A 19344-nucleotide genomic window follows, 5' to 3' on the forward strand; every position below is an offset into this window, starting at 1 on the left:
ATATTTAAAAACAATAATTAACAGTGCAATTTAGGTGAAATTGCAGAGGTAAGTTTCCAATTTATAATTATTACTATGTTAAACGTCTCTAAAAATCATATGTTAAAAGCTTAAAGCAGTAAAATGAATATGTCTCTTAAGCGGTAAGAAGAGGGAAATTGTTATGTGTGTTACGTTGGGAATACTGAATGTGGTATTTCACACTTACCGCGTATTGGTTTTGTGCGGAAAGCAAGCAAATACGCACGATCTCGCACAATAATCTCAGGAAGTGGTGTATTAGTGGGTTGAAATAATAGCAGGATTAGTCATGTAACGGATAAATGAAATCGGACTGTTGCACTTTTTCAGTGTTACAGAATAATAGTTTTGTTTAAATAGTGTTACAAATAAAGTGAAACTAATGTGCTAGGCTACGAGCGCTAATGTGTTACTTAAGAAGTGTTTAGTCAGTGTATTTAATAATAGGTTAAATCTTTAGTGAAATAGTAACTATATATAGGATTCTATATTAAATAAGTTTAAATGTATTACGGTGTTTACAAGAAAGCAGTATTTAGTTATGAGAAAAGGGGAATGAAGTTAAATGTAGGAATAGTTTTAAGTATAGTTGAGAATAAGAGAAGGGAAGTAGGACAAGAAATGAATAAATTAGAAGGACGGTTAAGTGAAAGTGAAGGGACATGAAAGACATAGTAAAAAAATCAGGCTTCAAGGGTCACATTACGTCTGCGTTAAAGTTGTAAATAGTGTAAGTAAGGAATTCCTGGCCCGAATACAGAAATGTGAAGGGTCAGCAGGACCGAGTATGTTGAGAAATATATCATATCATATCATATCGTATCATATATCATATCATATATCGTATCATATCATATCATATCATATCATATCATATCATATCATATCATATCATATCATATCATATCGTATCGTATCATATATCATATCGTATCGTATCATATATCATATCATATCATATCATATCATATCGTATCGTATCATATATCATATCATATCATCATATCATATCGTATCATATCATATCATATCGTATCGTATCATATATCATATCATATCGTATCGTATCGTATCATATATCATATCATATCATATCATATCATATCGTATCGTATCATATATCATATCATATCATATCATATCATATCGTATCGTATCATATATCATATCATATCATATCGTATCGTATCATATATCATATCATATCATATCATATCGTATCGTATCGTATCATATATCATATCATATCATATCACATCGTATCGTATCATATATCATATCATATCATATCATATCATATCATATCATATCATATCATATCATATCATATCATATCATATCATATCATACCATATCATATCTGTTCTCTATCGTTGTGTGAATATGCTGAAAGATTATCTAATATCTATATGAATCACAAATTTCTGAATACAATGATATTACTTTTGTGTTGTATAAAAGTGCATATTTTGCCTTTATTTATAAAAACATCATGTTTTAACATTTATGCAGGGAAACTGCAGAGGCTATTATGTATGTTTATTTGTCTTTCCCTCATTTTTAAAAGTGTGTAACCTCGTAAACACGACTATTTTATGTTTATGAATTTTGACCATAACGATGACGCCCTCATAGGGAGCCTCTCAAGTTAGCAATTGGTATTCCTTTACTGCAGTCTTTAGCAGATTTCGATAGAACAATATCCAGTTTAACATCAGTTCCAGGAAATGTAGGAGATAAAGTGGACGAGAAAACAGCAAATATTCTTTCCAAAAACCCTGGCTATTATCAACTTAAAGAAATTCAAGATATTCTCGAAGGAAAAATACCCCAAAAACCAACAAAATTTTCTATAGAACAGCTCATAGCTTTTGCGCAAGCTCCTCTTACTTCTTGTGAAATAGAACGGAGTTTTTCGCGCTACAAAGCTATGCTGAGAGACACAGGCGAAGAATGACAACAGAAAACATACGTCACTGCTTAGTTGTGAACTCTAACAGCATAAATGGAGCATTCAGCAATGAGGCAAGCACTTCAAAATCCATAGACTTTAAACATCAGTTACGTATACTTTATTATTCTGTTAAAATAATCTCAGGCTGATAATGCATATTTTGTAGCATATTTATCTATTTTTACGGCATAAATGCATACATATTCTTCACGTTTTTAGGGCATGAACTTCCTTTCCTTTATTACACAATACAAAATGCTTCAATATTGCTGTCCTCATTTAGAATTCTTTAGTTTTCTTCCGATAACTGTGGTCTTCATCGTGTTCACATTTATTTCCATCTTATGTTTAGAATACTATTCACCCTTCTAAAATTATATCTGGCTGTTATTTTTATTTTGGGACATGCATTATCATCGTGGTTAAGGAGTAACGCTGCAAAGTCGTAAGGTCACTGGTTGGATCCCCGATCGAGTCTAATTCTTTCGGTCGCACTATACTCCCGAGGTTTACTCAACATGTAACAGAATTGAGTGTCAATGGCATTTCCTTGATAGTAAACGCGGCGTGTATGTAAGACTGGCATCCCTACTGTAGGCATTAATGCGGATTGTCTGTAAAGATGGGACCCTTAATCTCTAGTGACCCTGTGGTCCTCCATGAGCTCTAAGGAGATGACTTTACCTTTTATTATTTTTTCCTCCCACAAAAGAGAATCATTTTATAGTCTTATGTACAAATAATATAGAGTTAAATATTTTACTCTATTAATTTATTCATAGTGTTCTGCCCAAGAGCAGGGCTTTCACTGCAAACCCAGCATTCTCCAGTCTTTCCTATTTTCTGCCTTTCCTCTTAGTCTCGGCATACTATCCATATATCTTAATGTCGTCTATCATCTCATATCTTATTCTACCCCGAACTCTTCTCCCGTTCACATTCCTTCCAGTGCATCTTTGAAAAGGCAGGTGACCCAGCGAATTCCTTTTCCTCTTCTTGATCAGTTTCAGCGTCATTCTTTCTTTACTCACTCTTTCCAACACAACTTCATTTCTTATTCTGTCTCCATTTCACACGCTTCATCCTTATCCATATTCACATTTCAAATGCTTCTATTCGCTTCTCTTCACTTCGTCGTAATGTCCATGTTTCTGCCTCATATACTGTTACACTCCACACAAAGCACTTCATTAATCTCTTCCTTAGTTCTTTCTCCAGAGGTCCGCAGAAGATGCTCCTTTTTCTATTAAAAGCTTCCTTTTCCATTGCTATTCTCCTTTTGACTTCCTGGCAGCAATTCATGTTACTGCTTATAGTACTCCTCAGGCATTTGAAGCTGTCCATTTATTCTACTGCCTCATTTAGAATTCGCATGTTTACCTTCTTTACTTTTCTTCGTATGACGATGGTGTTGTTGGCATTTATCTTCATTCCATACATTCCATTCACGGGCGCTGCTCATTCGGTTCTCAAATTTTATTAATATTATTTTCTTATATTTGTGTATTATTTTATTTCTGTTTCTGTTTGTAGTAATTATATTTTGTAATTCGTAATCTTTGTAATTCTGAATTCTTCTTTGTAGTTCTGAATAAATATTTGCTCATTAAAAAAATATTGCTCACAGCTGTCATTTAGCTTCTGTAGCATATCTTTTACTATCATCTTCTCTTCTGCTATTATTCTTCTTCCTCCTACTATCACTCCTCCCATGTTCTGAAGACAGTTCTTCACTATATCCTCCAAGTAGATGTTGAAAAGGTTAGCCGATAAAGGACATCCTTGACGTACTTCTCTTCTCATTTCACTTCCTTCTGACATTTCTTATCCTATTCTGAATTTGACTCGTTGTTTCATATAAAGGTTAATGAATAGCCTCCTCTCTTTCCAATCCATGCCAGTTTTCTTTAGGATCTACATCATTTTGTTCCAATCCACTCTGTCAAACGCCTTTTTTAGGTTCACAAATAGTAGACTATATACACTTCTTCTTCTGTAGGTATCTTTCACCGATTGTTCGTAATAGTCCAATTGCATCTCTCGTACCTTTTCCCTTCCTGAAGCCAAAAATGGATTGAAAAAGAAACTCGTAATAACTAGAAAAAGAAGCACAAAATCGTCGGCATGACGTTGGAGCTCTGCTTCCGTGATTCATTCTTATGTTAGTTCTGTTGCCAATGCCATCTGTCACTGTAAAAACAGGTAATGAACCTTACGTAAAGAATTATCTTCCTGAATCATTGTTTTACAGGTCCGAATGCGCTATTACATTAATGAACTCCTATTATGATCAACATGACATGGAAACCTTCCACAGGATCAAGTGGAAATCCCCTCTGAAAATTTGTAAATATTTATATAGGTCTAGTGTAAAGGAGAAGTAACACCGGCATAGATCAGGCGGTAGCACGTTTCCCCGCTGATCCTGAGTTGTCTTAGAGCGTGGGTTCAATTTATATAATTTTTCCTTTTTCCTGAAGAATTACAGTTTTGTTGGTTACATCTTTATTGAAGCTTTCAATTGCTCATGGTATTTCGATTATGTGGCAGATTTGATGCTCACCTCAATATTGTACCAGTGATTATGAAAGAGTAGGGCTATAGGCCTACCGATTATCTCCATGTCGCTTAGATATCCACCAAAATGTGATCAATGGCTTTTAACTTAAGCACTTAAACCAGTGTTATGATAACATGAACAATAATATTGACAGTACAGAAGGGTTTGATAAGAGACGTTTGTGACCTATTTCATAATGCGACTTTCAACCTGACATTTACCGAGTTGAAAGAATTACGGGTTTGTCTAGAGTTGATAGTAATAGTAAGTTGGTAATAACAGCCAGCACACATATCAAAATTGTCTATCATTAAGTAACAGATAAATTTTTATAGAAAATTCTTTGTGCGAGATAGTGCGTATTTGCTTGTTTTCCGCACAGAACCAATACGCGGTAAGTGTGAAATACCACATTCAGTATTCCCAACGTAACACACATAACAATTTCCCTTTTCTTACCGCTTAAGCGCGACATTCATTTTACTGCTTTAGGCTTTTAACATATTATTTTTAGAGACGTTTAACATAGTAATAATTATAAATTGGAAACTTACCACTGCAATTTCACCTAAATTGCACTGTTAATTATTGTTTTTAAATATTTGCAAAAATTAAGTAAAGTCTACTACTCCACGAAAGCTATAGAATTCCTGATACAAGTAACATTATGGAAGCCGTGAAAAAATCAACAAGATTCCAGATGCCGATGTTATTACTGCAATATGTTATATAAATAATATCGTTAAAATATTAAAATGAAAAAATAAATCATTACATAACCTTACCGTTTGTTTTAAGTTCGCATTTATAGACTGGGGGGAAAAAAAAGACAGACGTATATCACGGCCTGCTGGAGTATAGATATTTTTGTTTTCTAAAGTTGCCGTCATTAAACAGAAACCAAGATGGAGATTTCATTGCAACTAATTAGAAATTCGTCTTTCAGGTATGTAATAAACGATCTTCGCACAAAATAATGTACGATACACGAGCGGTATGTTTGTTTTCATGTTCTCGGAAATTAAAAAAGCTCAACTACGTTTCGCCTTTTCAATCTTTCCCTCGAACATGAAAACGTCAACATACCGCTCTTGTAACGTATATTACTATTGTATACTCAAATAAATCATAAACATTGGGTATACATAAGTGAGTTATTACTTTTTCTATCCAGTAGACACCATGGTAACCAGTATTTTAGTTTATTCACATTATTACAATGGAATTTTTTTGCTGTTATTTATACTCGCTTTAACATCTCTGGTCATATCACGAGTTAATCTTTTGGGTGAAATCCGAAGGCTTGTTGTACTATTGTTGAGAATGGTTCTATTGTTGTGAACTAGGTGGCGTCTGTAGATGTATTACTGATTTGTTAGGAATATGATTTTGGTAATGAATGAAGCCGGTGATATTCAGGGATGTTGTGACCCGAATTTCTTGGCTTTGCCTTATGGTCGAGTGAAATCCCTGAAAAATCTCAACCAGAATATTCAACCCGGGCCCTCTGATGCTAATCTCTACACCACAGAGGTTGTCTGGAATTTCTTATTTTAGTGGTAGAGATAGAAAAATCAGTTCAATTGTACTGAATAATGTATGTATGTAAGTATGTATTTATTCACACTGCAATGGGTATATACCCGGTGGCAGTGGTAATGGCGAAGTTCTTGAAAGACTTTTGCTCTACACCCATATTCGAGAAAAATACTCGTGTGGAGACGACCAGGTGCAGCAGAGAGACTAAAATATGTATAGGGGGTTCAAAAATTCCAAAGAGGTTCTATCATGTTCTGGAGAGGAGTAATGGCACACATAAAAAGAGAAATTTGATGCGAACAAATTAAATTTTTCGTTCTGCAAAGGAATTAAAAAATGTTACATTAGTTCCGATTAAATTTCTGCTCATTTAGGGAAGAAAACTAAAATTCTTCCAATTATTTATTATCAATAAATATTGCTCTCTTAAATTGACAGAACATATTGGGGATGAAATTAGTGGATTTCCCAAAATACGCTAGGAAATGTTTCACATATTTTTTTTTCGAAAAAGAAGGAAAAACAAGCAAAATTGTATTAAACTTTTTTTGTTTTAAATATCTTAAAGAATAACCTCTTACAATTAATGACATTACTTAGGTTCATCCTGTATAAAACACTACTACTACTACTACTACTGCAATCGGTCCTACTACCCTGCAAGGCGAACTACCTACTTGACCTTGAAGGTCAGGGCGCTGCAGTCGACCAGGTGACTGCTTATGTTACGATAAGATGACGTCACAGCGTGTTATTGCACTTATTTTCCATATCGGAAGTACTAATACAAACAAGGATTGCTATCACAGAGCAAATGACAGGAACTGTGATAAAATAACGCCTCTACTCGAGTTAATTGTGTTTTAATGAAACTGCACTTTTTATCTTATAAAACGTAAATAAAATAAAATCTTGAATACTGGAATATTACATTTGTGCGAGATCGTGCGTATTTGCTTGGTTTCCGCACAAAACCAATCTGCGGTAAGTCTAAAATTCCACATTCAGTATTCAGTATGTGTGTTAACACATAACAATTTCCCTCTTCTTACCGCTTAAGTGACATATTGATTTTACTGCTTTAGGCTTTTAACATATTATTTTTAGAGACGTTCAATATAGTAATAATTATAAATTGGAAACTTACCACTGCAATTTCACCTAAATTGCACTGTTAATTATTGTTTTTAAATATTTGCAAAGATTAATTAAACTCTACAACTCCACTAAAGTTACTGCATTCGTGATGCATGTAATATTAAGGAAGCCGTTTGTTTTAAGTTCGCATTTATAGACTGGGGGGAAAAAAAGACAGACGCATATCACGGCCTGCTGGAGTATAGTAAACACAGAAAGCATTTTAAAGCAACAATGTTGAAGATAGATATTTTTGTTTTGCAAATTTGCCGTCATTAAACAGAAACCAAGATGGAGATTTCATTGCAACTATTTAGAAATTCCTCTTTCAGGTATGTAATAAACGATCTTCGCACAAAATAATGTACGATACACGAGCGGTATGTTTTCTTTCAATTCTCGGAAATTAAAAAAGCTCAACTACGTTTCGCTTTTTCAAACTTTTCCTCGAACATGAAAACTTCAACATACCGCTCTTGTAACGCATATTACTATTGCAGTATAGACTTTCTTCACCTTAAGACAAAACTTTCAAAAAAGTTAGACTGCAAATGTTATGTTAGCTGGTCATCAAGGTGTTAGCTCAACCGACAAAAGCTCCAATTTAGCGTTAGGCAGTGGCATAAGTGACAATAATCCATCAAGTGTTGCTCCCACGAGGACTTGCACAATTTTTATGACGCAAGCTTACTTAAATACACTTGACACACTTCTCAAATGTACATGTGGGTTGTAGACGAACGACTAAAATTGTACTCGCAGTGTTTTAAGATTACACGACAGAACATTGCTTCCTAGTTATTATGTTTGTAAGACGATTTATTATTTATAGAAATTCCTTGACAAAACGTTACATATATTATATTCTCTTTAATTATTCATAACCGTAAGTAAACTGTGCCTTAAGGGGTTAGGTACAGCTTACAGGACTAAAATTTTGGAAATATTCAACACTTCTTCCTCCGTTACTGTATCTTGTACAATAATGAAAATTAGTATGTGTAAAACACTGTCCTTGTACTATATGAAAAAACATATTTTTACGATTTAATTTTTTCCCCCCCAAAATTCAGTTTACTGTACAGTGATGAAGCGTTTCCCACATAACTCACCAACTATCCAACATTCTGTGATGAAATTTTTTGTGTGTATTTATTCATGTCATATCTACAATATGATGTAAGATAACTTCTCTACCTTTGATAGATTGTCTGATAAAAACTAAATTAATCTAAAAAATTGTCAAATATCAGTATATCCTTCTAACACAAAAAAAAATATATATATATTATTCATTAAGGAATGTAGTTGAAAAGGCATGATATTGTAAACATGAGTTTCAGCAGTAAAATAAAAGAGAGAGAACATGAAAAAGTTAACAAGTTTATGAGTTACTAGCCGTACCCGTGCGCTCCGCTGCACCCGTTAGAAATAAATATAAAGTAATTACATAATTAAAATAGGACGTTTGATCCAGCGAACATTCGTGTTTGATAGAAGGATAAATCGTTTAATATGTTACTTAATTTAAATTGTAATTAAAATATTAAAATGCGATCATTTTGATCCAGAGAGCACTCATTTGGTGCAATGGCAATTCCTTTAACATGTTATTAATTGTCATTACCAATTAGTTTTGGGAAAGCGAAAATTAACAGAACAATTTTGGCTACAGATTTAATATTAGTATAGATAGGGAAACGCTTCATCATTGCACAGTAAACTGGCATCATTTTGAATTTTGAAAAAAAAAAAAAATATATATATATATCATAGTGATAATTGTGTTAAAAAATCCTGCCAAATCCTAATTAATCACATGGTGCCACATTAATAGCAATTGTAATTTTTCAAGCCCTTTTCTTTGTTTCCCTTCTTTAAAATTTAATATCTATGTTTACATATGTATTTCAATTTTTTTGAGGATATACTGAGTCCGTAAGGGCTATCCTCAATGGGCGGCAGTTCAATATTATTATTATTAATAATAGGATTTTAAAATGTAAAAATAATTTTTTTTATATAGCAGAAGGACAGTATTTTACACATACCAATTTTCATTATGGTACAAGATACAGTAATGGAAGAAAAAATGTTGAATGTTTCAAAAAATTTAACTACTATAAGCTTTACCTAACCCCTTAAAAGGCAATAGTAAATGTATTTACAATGCACAACTTTTGTCCTTACATTTCAAATTTTCCTTTATTGGATCTTACGTCTACTTGATTTTGTCAAAGAACACAACTGTTTTAATTAAGTATGAAATCTATGCTTGAAATACAAGAACGTGTGCAGCTGTTTTACAATATTTTGAATTTCGTAACAGGTCTGAAATGCATTTTTCATTTATGTATTAACAATAAATTCTCTAGAACGAATTAAACACAAACTTTTTCTGTACTTGTAACACATAAATTTGCCTTCCTAGACAACTCTTATTAGAATTAATTAATTAGTTTGTAATTTGAATTCATTACTTAAATGTACACCCTTTGACACGTAAAATGGTCTCTCTCATGTACCGTGAATTTGTCTGCGTCATTCGGGTTAACGCGCGATTCACACGGGGAAATATTAAAGACTGGTTCACAATAAACCTGGAACGGAAACGACAACGAGAACGGAATTAACGTTAAAATAAATTAATTTAAATGTGAGCATTCACAAGAGGTAATTGTGAATACTCACGTTTAAATACATTTATTTTAACAATATTTCCGTTCTCGTTCTCGTTGTCGTTTCCGTTCCCGATTTGTTGTGAACCAGCCTTAAGCATCGAGGTCCGAGAATGAAGTCAAGTCGTAGCAGCGACGTATCTGTATGTCACGAAACCATATAGGGTAGAGTAGCATAAATCGCACCGCTTCCTAAATGGCACCACTGCTAGTTTAAAACAAGTTACTGTAGTAATGTGGCATCTAGTGGTATTGTTACAATCTACCATATGAACTTCCACCATGTCACTTGATTTCTGCCACTTCTTAGTGCTAGCAACGTGGTGATAGAGTATTTAATATAATCGCTTAGGTGGATGTATATTTAGCTAACATTTTGTAACTAAATAACGGATCTGTAGGCAAAGAAATCCATAATCTTAAGATGTTATTGGTTAAAAGAAATGTTAAAGAACATTTAACGTAGTAGGATTTTCGAACATGTGGTGATTATAGGCTAGAATGAAGGAAATAATAACTTATGGCGTAGTTTTTTTAAATCGCACCACTTTGTAGGTGCCTAATTCGCACCGGTGCGATATGAGCAACTGTGGCAATTCTAGCCGTACAAAAGAAGGCCCAAAACTTTTAACTGAACGAGGAATGCATCAGCTGGGTGCAATATCAAGCGGTGAAAAGGGCGTTAATATAACAAGTGAGTGTTGTACAAGCGTACCAGATATTTTTGTGCCACCTATGAACATTTTTAAACGTCAAACAGTGCATCCTACATTATCAGCTGGTGTTCTTCCAGGCTCGTTATTTGTTTGCTCTGATTCAGGTTACATCAACAGTGAACTATTTGTCGAATAGCTCAAACATTTTATTTGCCACTCAAACCTGCCATAGAAAAAAGTGCTGCTTCTGTATGTCCACCTATACGAACCATTCCAAAAATTTAGAAGCTAGATTATCTCGGGAAAATGATGTGCTCCTATTTCAGCTTCCTCGTCATAATACTCAGAGGCCCAGCCTTTAGATGTTTCTATCTTCAAACCATTTCAGACAGCTAAATCATGAAGCAGTTCTTAGGTGGCTTCGAGATAATCGTGGAGAAAAGGTGACGCAGTTTACAGTTTGAACTGCCTGGTGAAGCACATGGCAAATGTGTAACAATAAAAAACGCATTCAGGAAGTTTAAATGTTAGGTAATTTATGCTCTATTTTTTCAATTTCATTTGAAGATGCGTTACTCTCTTTCATTAATTTCAATAAACTTGTAATTTGCATTTATTACATTATTCATATTAAATACCGTTCAATATGTTCAATATTAAAAGCTTTCCTTCATCCTGTTCCCTGCAGTTAAAGAGGTGCGATTTAAGAAACCGCAGGTGCTATTCAGGAAACTATTTGCCTAAATGGCACCACTGACAGGTGTTTCGAAAATGTCATTCTACTTCAAAAATATTAAATCAAATTCAAGGATTCTTTTTTACATGAAAGGTAAATGTTCCGGTAATGTATTTCTGTAAAGGAATGCAGAAAATAAAAATTGTATTGTTCAATAAAAATTATAAATGCTAAAGTGGTGCGATATACGCAACCTTACCCTACTCACTACGAAGCCTTTATGGTTTAGCGATAGAGCTCTTTCTTATCGTTACAAAGACCGGGCTTCGAATCTCTCTATGTAAAACGTACGCGTGTAAACACAGGATTATACTCAGAGGTTGGTACTATATTTACGCATGAAGAATCTGGGAACCAAGAGTAATAAAAAAAGTGTGTGTACATGGCCTGTATTGTATAACACAATGTTTGTTATGTAATACCTTTCAACTCCAATTTCAGGTATTAGATAGCACAATAACAAACCTGGAACCCAGCCGAGTTTGCGATAATATTCAGCAAACGGACTTGCAAAACGTTGCCTGCTAACAAAATAGTAACATATATGAAAAATTGACATAAGAAAATTTTGTGTTCTATACCCTAGCTGCTAGAGCGCCTTCTTTCCAGGCTGATATCCCGAGTTCGAAAGGATCCAAGTGGAATTTCTGGTGGAAAAAGACGGTGATTTTTTTATTGGGCTATTTTACGACGCTTTATCAACATCTAGGTTATTTAGCGTCTGAATGAAATGAAGGTGATAATGCCGGTGAAATGAGTCCGGGGTCCAGCACCGAAAGTTACCCAGCATTTGCTCGTATTGGGTTGAAGGAAAACCCCGGAAAAACCTCAACCAGATAACTTACCCCGACCGGGATTAATAATAATAATAATAATAATAATAATAATAATAATAATAATGATGATGATGATTTATTTTAGCTGGCAGAGTTAAGGCCGTAAGGCCATCTCTTCCACTCAACCAGCAAAAAGTAGACATACATATGTATGAACTTACAAAGAATTCAACAATTTGATTTAGATAAGAGCTACTTGTTTACAAGAGTTATTTACGAATTAAACAACAAAATACTATGAACTATTAATTAAACACTGAAATACAAACTATGTAGCAGAATTAAGCTAAAATACATAGAATGTTAATATATTTCAAATAATGTTAGATAATAGAAAGAGATTATTATGAGACAATTTTGAAAATACATCACTATCAGGATGCATGTCTAAAGAAAGGAGTAACAATGTAGACAGTAATAGTTTAAGTCAGTATGATTGGAGTGAAATGCTAAGAAGGTTATCTTTTAAGCTGTTTTAAAACTGTTTATTGTCTTTCAGCCCCTAATACTTTGTGACAAGGAATTCCATTGTCGCGAGGTGGATACTGTAAAAGATGATGAATAACGAGATGTTCTATGAAGAGGTATACTTAGCGTGCCACAGATAAGTGATCTGGTATTTACGTCGTGGTTAGAGTATAGATAAGAGAAACGAGACGAAAGGTAATTTGGTGTTGAAGTGTGCAGAATTCGAAAGAGTAATGACAAGGAGTGTAAAGTTCTACGTTCTTTAAGTCGGAGCCACGAAAGACTTGCGAAGGACGGTGATATGTGATCGTAACGTCGGATGTTGCATACGTATCTGACGCACATATTCTGAACTCGCTGTAACTTGACTGACAGCTGAGAACTTAGGTCACTTAAAAAAACGTCACATGTGGCATTACTAGAGTTTGTACTAGGGTAAGTTTTAGTTGCTGGGGCAAGAAGTTTCTTAAGCGACTCAAAAAGTGAATGGAGGAACAGATTTTTTATCGTTTCTTTAACTTGAAAATTCCAATTTAGATTATTATCGAAAAAGAAGCCAAAATTTTTTAAGACAGATGAATAAGGGAATAAGGGATTCGAAGTCGAGCCATCTGGTTTCGCGGCCAGATGCGCTGACTTACCCCACAGGCGTGGACAAGACGATGCTTCCATACCAGTATTTTATCATTACCATAGTTCATTATCAACTTCCTCATGCATTGCCATGTATTTCGCCTTCAACAGCGCACCAAGGGCAACGCCTAGAATGGAAAAATGTACTACAGCTTCGGCCGGTCACCCATAAATAATGGGAGGAGGGCATTTGGGCGAATTACCCAAAGTCAAGTAGCCGCAATTGTAAAAAATAAAGCACAGCGCAATTTTTGGGGAAAAAAATAATGCGTGTGATAGAATACTTCATTTAGGACTTTATATACCTAACAACACAAATCTCTAAATTTATTACTACTTTTATTAAGCTATTATTATTATTATTATTATTATTATTATTATTATTATTATTATTATTATTATTACTACTACTACTATTATGTGTCTCAGTGAAACGTACAGCAGAGTTCGCATAGGCCAGTTTCTGTCTGATGCTTTTCCAATTCACTGCGGGTTAAAGCAAGCAGATGCACTATCACCTTTACTTTTTAACTTTGCTCTAGAATAAGCCATTAGGAAAGTTCAGGATAACAGAGAGTGTTTGGAATTGAACGAGTTACATCAGCTTCTTGTCTATGCGGATGACGTGAATATGTTAGGAGAAAATCCACAAACGATTAGGGAAAACACAGAAATTTTACATGAAGCAAGTAAAGCGATAGATTTGGAAGTAAATTCCGAAAAGACAAAGTATATGATTATGTCTCGTGACAAGAATATTGTACGAAATGGAAATATAAAAATTGGAGATTTATCCTTCGAAGAGGTGGAAAAATTCAAATATCTTGGAGCAATAGTAACAAATACAAATGACACTCGGGATGAAATTAAATAAATACAGGAAATGCGTGTTATTATTCGGTTCAGAAGCTTTTGTCATCTAGTCTGCTGTCAAAAAATCTGAAAGAATTTATAAAACAGTTATACTGTATTACCGGGTTGTTCTGTATGGTTATGAAACTTGGATTCTCACTTTGAGAGAGGAACAGAGATTAAGGGTGTTGAGAATAAGGTTCTTAGGAAAATATTTGGGGCTAAAAGGGATGACGTTACAGGACAATGGAGGAAGTTACACAACACAGAACTGCACGCATTGTATTCTTCCCCTGACATAATTAGGAACATTAAATCCAGACGTTTGAGATGGGCAGGGCATGTAGCACGTATGGGCGAATCCAGAAATGCATATAGAGTGTTAGTTGGGAGACCGCAGGGAAAAAGACCTTTAGGGAGGCTGAGACGTAGATGGGAGGATAATATTAAAATGGATTTGAGGGAGGTGGGGTATGATGATAGAGACTGGATTAATCTTGCACAGAATAGGGACCGATGGCGGGCTTATGTGAGGGCGGCAATGAACCTTCCGGTTCCTTAAAAGCCATTTGTAAGTAAGTAAGTAAATATTATTATTATTATTATTATTATTATTATTATTATTATTATTATTATTATTATTATTATTATTATTGAATCGTCACTACTGACTTGTATTTATTTTTATTCTCAAATGAAGACTATTGTATTTTATGTGTATCATTTGATTTCTGGATACTAAATAAGAACAAAATTCGTAGATTAGTGTGAGAGAAATCGCTCTACGTAGCGTATATGCCCAGACCAATTTCTACAGCATCGCTCTCAAAGCTTATATCCGAGAAATTATTGAAATCAAATTTTTAAAGTAATAAAATTTTGACGAGTTACAGCTCTTGAAGTGAAGTATTTAAGACGAGCATCTAGAATTTCGAGAGTATTTAGTATTCATTGCTACCTAAAATACAAAATAAATACATCGATCGTCTAGTTCAAAAGTGCGATATCTCGAAAAAACCAGTTTTGAGATATCTTCAGTTAAAGGTTTCAAATAAATCACTTATAAAGGAACAGAGTTCTGGTTCATAACCACGACAATTAGAAATGAGTCAGTATTCAGGACGAGTTTATCACAATCTTCCAGTTCATTATTAATATATTTCGAAATGTACTAATAATGAATTAATAAAGTCCATAGTTATAATTATTTCTAAAGCAGTTTATTTAGTTTTTTTTTTTTCTTTTTGGTTGTAAATATGACTTATCTCAATATTGAATCTGAAAGAGCTCCGAAAGGGGCTTTCAGTAGTATAAATAACTAAAAAAATGGCAATTTTTGAGTTGTTGCACTTTTGAACTGGACGATCGACATATTACTGATATAGCAAACACCCGTTTAAGGAAGTTCGTATTCGGGGACGGTTCCTAAAAACAACTATTTTGTACCAAATGGAACATAACGAAGTTTAATAGTACATTATGGAATGAGCCTATAATGATAGTAATTAAGAAGCGAGTATGGATTTTTATGAAATGAGCGCAAGCGAGTTTCATAATTTTCATACGAGCTTCTTAATTACCATTATAGGCGAGTTTCATACGACTTTTTATGCTCGATCATATTTATAACTTGAAATTATTCAGATGTATACATTTTATTTGTATCTGACAAGATCGGAAGTGACCTTGTTCTAGGTCATGAATTGTGAGATGTGCGCAGACGCGAAAGCATTGGTTTTTTTCCGAGGAACAATAATGTCATTGACCTTGATGTAATCCGGTTAAACTTGATATAACCTTGATTATTGAATTCGACATTGAAAAACGAGATGACAAATTGAATTTATTGGAATATTATTTACAATTAACGCTAATTATTATAGTAACAGAACATAACCTTCTGCGACAGTATTGAATTTCCAGCCTCCGTGACTTTTCGCTAATTCTCTTTCGATTGCATATCCGAGAATAATCGATACTTGCGGGTTTTATAACGGTACAAAGCTGACTTGTCATTGGCTGAACACCTGTAATCTGAGTTGTCATTGGCTGAAAACACCTGTATTTTAATGAGTAGGTGTACTTTAATGACATGCATTAAAGGACTGCTACCAGGTGTATAATTACTACATTTCGACATGGTCGAGCATACAAAATATTATAAAACCAATACAATTATTACAAAACAGAGATAATGATGAAGATAAAGTAGAGAATCAAGTCAAGACCAGAATATAAATTGGAATGAATAAATAGTATATATCGAAATTAAAAAAGAGAGAAAAGGAAAAGGGAACATGAATACTAAATAATTTGCTTAATTTTTTCCTTAAATTTATTAAACTAAAAATAACCTTGGTCTGGATTTATTATCAAAAGAGTTGTATAATCTTGACCCGTAACTCTGGCTATGATTTATTCCAGTGGTTGTGTAACATTTAGGTTCAGCTAAAAGACATGTCAATTTTCTACTGGTAGGATAAACATGTTGTTCTTCTATATATTGCAGACGATTTTTACAGTAATATTTTGAAAATGTACTGTATAGCCTATTTATGTATTTGTTCCATTTGGAAAGCATTAAAATAGGAATAAATTTAATTTGTTGGATAATCAAAGCACATCTTAATTATCCGCTTTGAAGCAAAATTAGCGGAGAAAGTGTAAATTTTGTTGCTCCTCCCATCCGATTATGGATGACAGATTGAACCAAACCTAAATAAACTAATCGCAGAATACTTGTAGGGATGAAAGAGCGAAGAATTGCATGAAAAGTGTATTCCATTCTGAATTTTGTAATTGAAGAGTGTTATCACAAAACGCGTTAAGTCCATTTCTTGTGAAGCCACTGGGCTAGTTTTTTTTTATCTACTGATCTAATGGCTTAGCGAGTTTGCAAGTGACATGCATAATAACACAAACTTTTAGATAAGGATTGACATTGTTTTGGAAGAAAATAAGCTTGGAGAGAATGGTATTATTTTAAACTTTTTTCCTATTTAGTGTAAATGATTAATTTTTTGTATGTAGAGAGCTCATAGCTGTGGCAACTCAACCAAATAAAAGTATTTCGAAAATAAAATTGGGAGCCCAAATCTGAAAAAATATACCCAATGCAGGATTATACTAAAACCGATATATCTAAACCGTTTTTAAAGATAGACTCAAACAGTGTTTTGCAATGTATTTGCAAAAGCATGTTCTACAAACTGTCTGTAACAGAATTTTGATATTAGCCCCTACGTTTGTAAAATATACAATTAAAATGTAATAACAATTTTCTGATTTCCTTTCTTGCAAACAAACGGACGTATTTTTTAAATGAAATCAATTAACAAAATTCTGTTACAGAGAAAAGTTTCCTAATAGTCTAAAGAATGTGTGTTCTAAATTTCATACATGTATCTTTAATAGTTCAGAAATTATATCTATTTTTGTCTGGCAATGTAGCAAAAAAATGTAGTTACTGGAAACCGATAAAAGCGGACGTGTGATTTAAAAATCCATAGCGCAGGAAGTTTAAAAATGACGTCTCAACATCCGATAAGGGCACAAATACCCACAAAATGTTATGCAATGTATTCCACACATATCAAAGGATATTTTAAAGAAAAAAAAACACATTTTTTTTTAAGTTTCATTTACTGGAAACAACAATAAAAGTGAGCGAGTGATTTAAAAATCCATAACGCAGGAAGTTTAAAAATGGCGACTCAACATCCGATAAGGGCACAAATACCCACAAAATGTTATGCTATGCATTCCACACATATCACAGAGTATTTTAAAGAATTCGTTTTTTAATTTACTCATTTGTCACCAAAAAATACCATCCTCTCCCCTTAAAATATGATGATAGAGATCTCAACATAATTTTATATATGCATAATTAAATCATAGAAATGGCCAAATGAACTGGGCGAATTTTGGAATCACACTTTTTAATTACCGTATATTTCAATCACGAAAATAAGTTAATTGTGATGCATCACAAGCTTAAAATACGTATCGTACGTAACTTTCCGAGTTTTAAACAATGTTTTGCTGAAATCTATATTTAAATAACCAGTTAAAATTTTATCGAATACAAAAACAATGTAATAATATTCTATAATCTTTCATGCTTTTTCTTCTTTGTGCAAAATGTATTTATAGGTCAAAATCTGTTTAACTGTGTTCCGATTTCGCTTAATTAATTGTATGGCTATGGCTATATAGTTTGGCATTGTCACTAGTTAATAAAACAACAGTGTTTTGTTAAACATATTAGAGTTAGGCCTATATATTTCAGTCAGTTATAGGAATGAACACTTTCTCATAGCTTCTCTCACACGAGTAAACTAGTCTGAAATGCAAGACCGTATCTCTACTGAATATCCTACTTACAGCTTCTCTTCGTGGGCGTGTATTCTGACAGCTACAGAGAGATGACTGTGTCCGGGTCGGGAACAGCGTAATATGAAATGCCTCGCAGTTCTGGACTATGGCACCAAAACAATCTGCTCCCAAGGTCATCTCATCGGCCACCCAATCATAACACTCCGTAGCAGTCGGCGTGCGGTCGTATCAGTGACAGCTGGTAGTCTCATTATTTCTTAAGGGTATTGCGAGCTTTGATGAACCTTCCACCAGGAACAGACATTGCTTATGAATAAATTGTCTACTATTATCTTTCTGGCATACCTACATGTAAACTGCTGTTATTCATAACATAAGATTATTGATTAGAAAGTTCTTTGCTGTATGTGTACGGCAAAATAGTACATTATGCAACGAGCCTATAATGGTAGTAATTAAGACGAGAGTACGTTTGTTTATGAAACGAGCGCAAGCGAGTTTCATAATTTTCATACGAGCGTCTTAATTACCATTATAGTCAAGTTTCATACGACGTTTAATGCGCGACCATATTTCTAACTTGAAATTATTCATAAGTATTCATGTTATGGTTATGTAAGTGAGGAGCGGAACTGACCTTCTAAATTGTGAGATGTGCGCAGACGCGAAAATATTGATTTTTTCCGAGGAACGAATGTCATAGACCTTGATAATCTAGAGAATAATATAAACATTAGTCTTTATATAACCTGGAAATTCATTTAGAATTGAAAAACGAGATGACAAATTGAATTTATTTGAATATTATTTACAATTAACGCTAATTATTATAGTAACAGAACATAACCTTCTGCGACAGTATTGGATTTCCAGCCTCCGTGACTTTTCGCTAGTTGTCTTTCGATTGCATATCCGAGAATAATCGATACTTGCGCT

The 19344-nt window shown here is 33.7% G+C and overlaps 1 protein-coding gene across 2 annotated transcripts in view; it reads right to left on the minus strand.

Annotated features, from left to right (window-relative positions):
• LOC138695882 (cytochrome P450 9e2-like) overlaps positions 1 to 18600 on the minus strand; it is a 42630-nt gene extending 24030 nt beyond the window's left edge. The window contains exon 1 of one of the 2 annotated variants that reach the window (XM_069820222.1): positions 18457 to 18600. The gene's annotated coding sequence lies outside the window, so the exon portion shown is untranslated. The remainder of the gene's footprint in view (positions 1 to 18456) is intronic. The other variant, XM_069820223.1, reaches the window with a different exon arrangement.
• Positions 18601 to 19344: the final 744 nt, after the last annotated feature.

Source organism: Periplaneta americana, chromosome 3, assembly GCF_040183065.1.
Source record: "Periplaneta americana isolate PAMFEO1 chromosome 3, P.americana_PAMFEO1_priV1, whole genome shotgun sequence".
NCBI classification, from domain to species: domain Eukaryota; kingdom Metazoa; phylum Arthropoda; class Insecta; order Blattodea; family Blattidae; genus Periplaneta; species Periplaneta americana.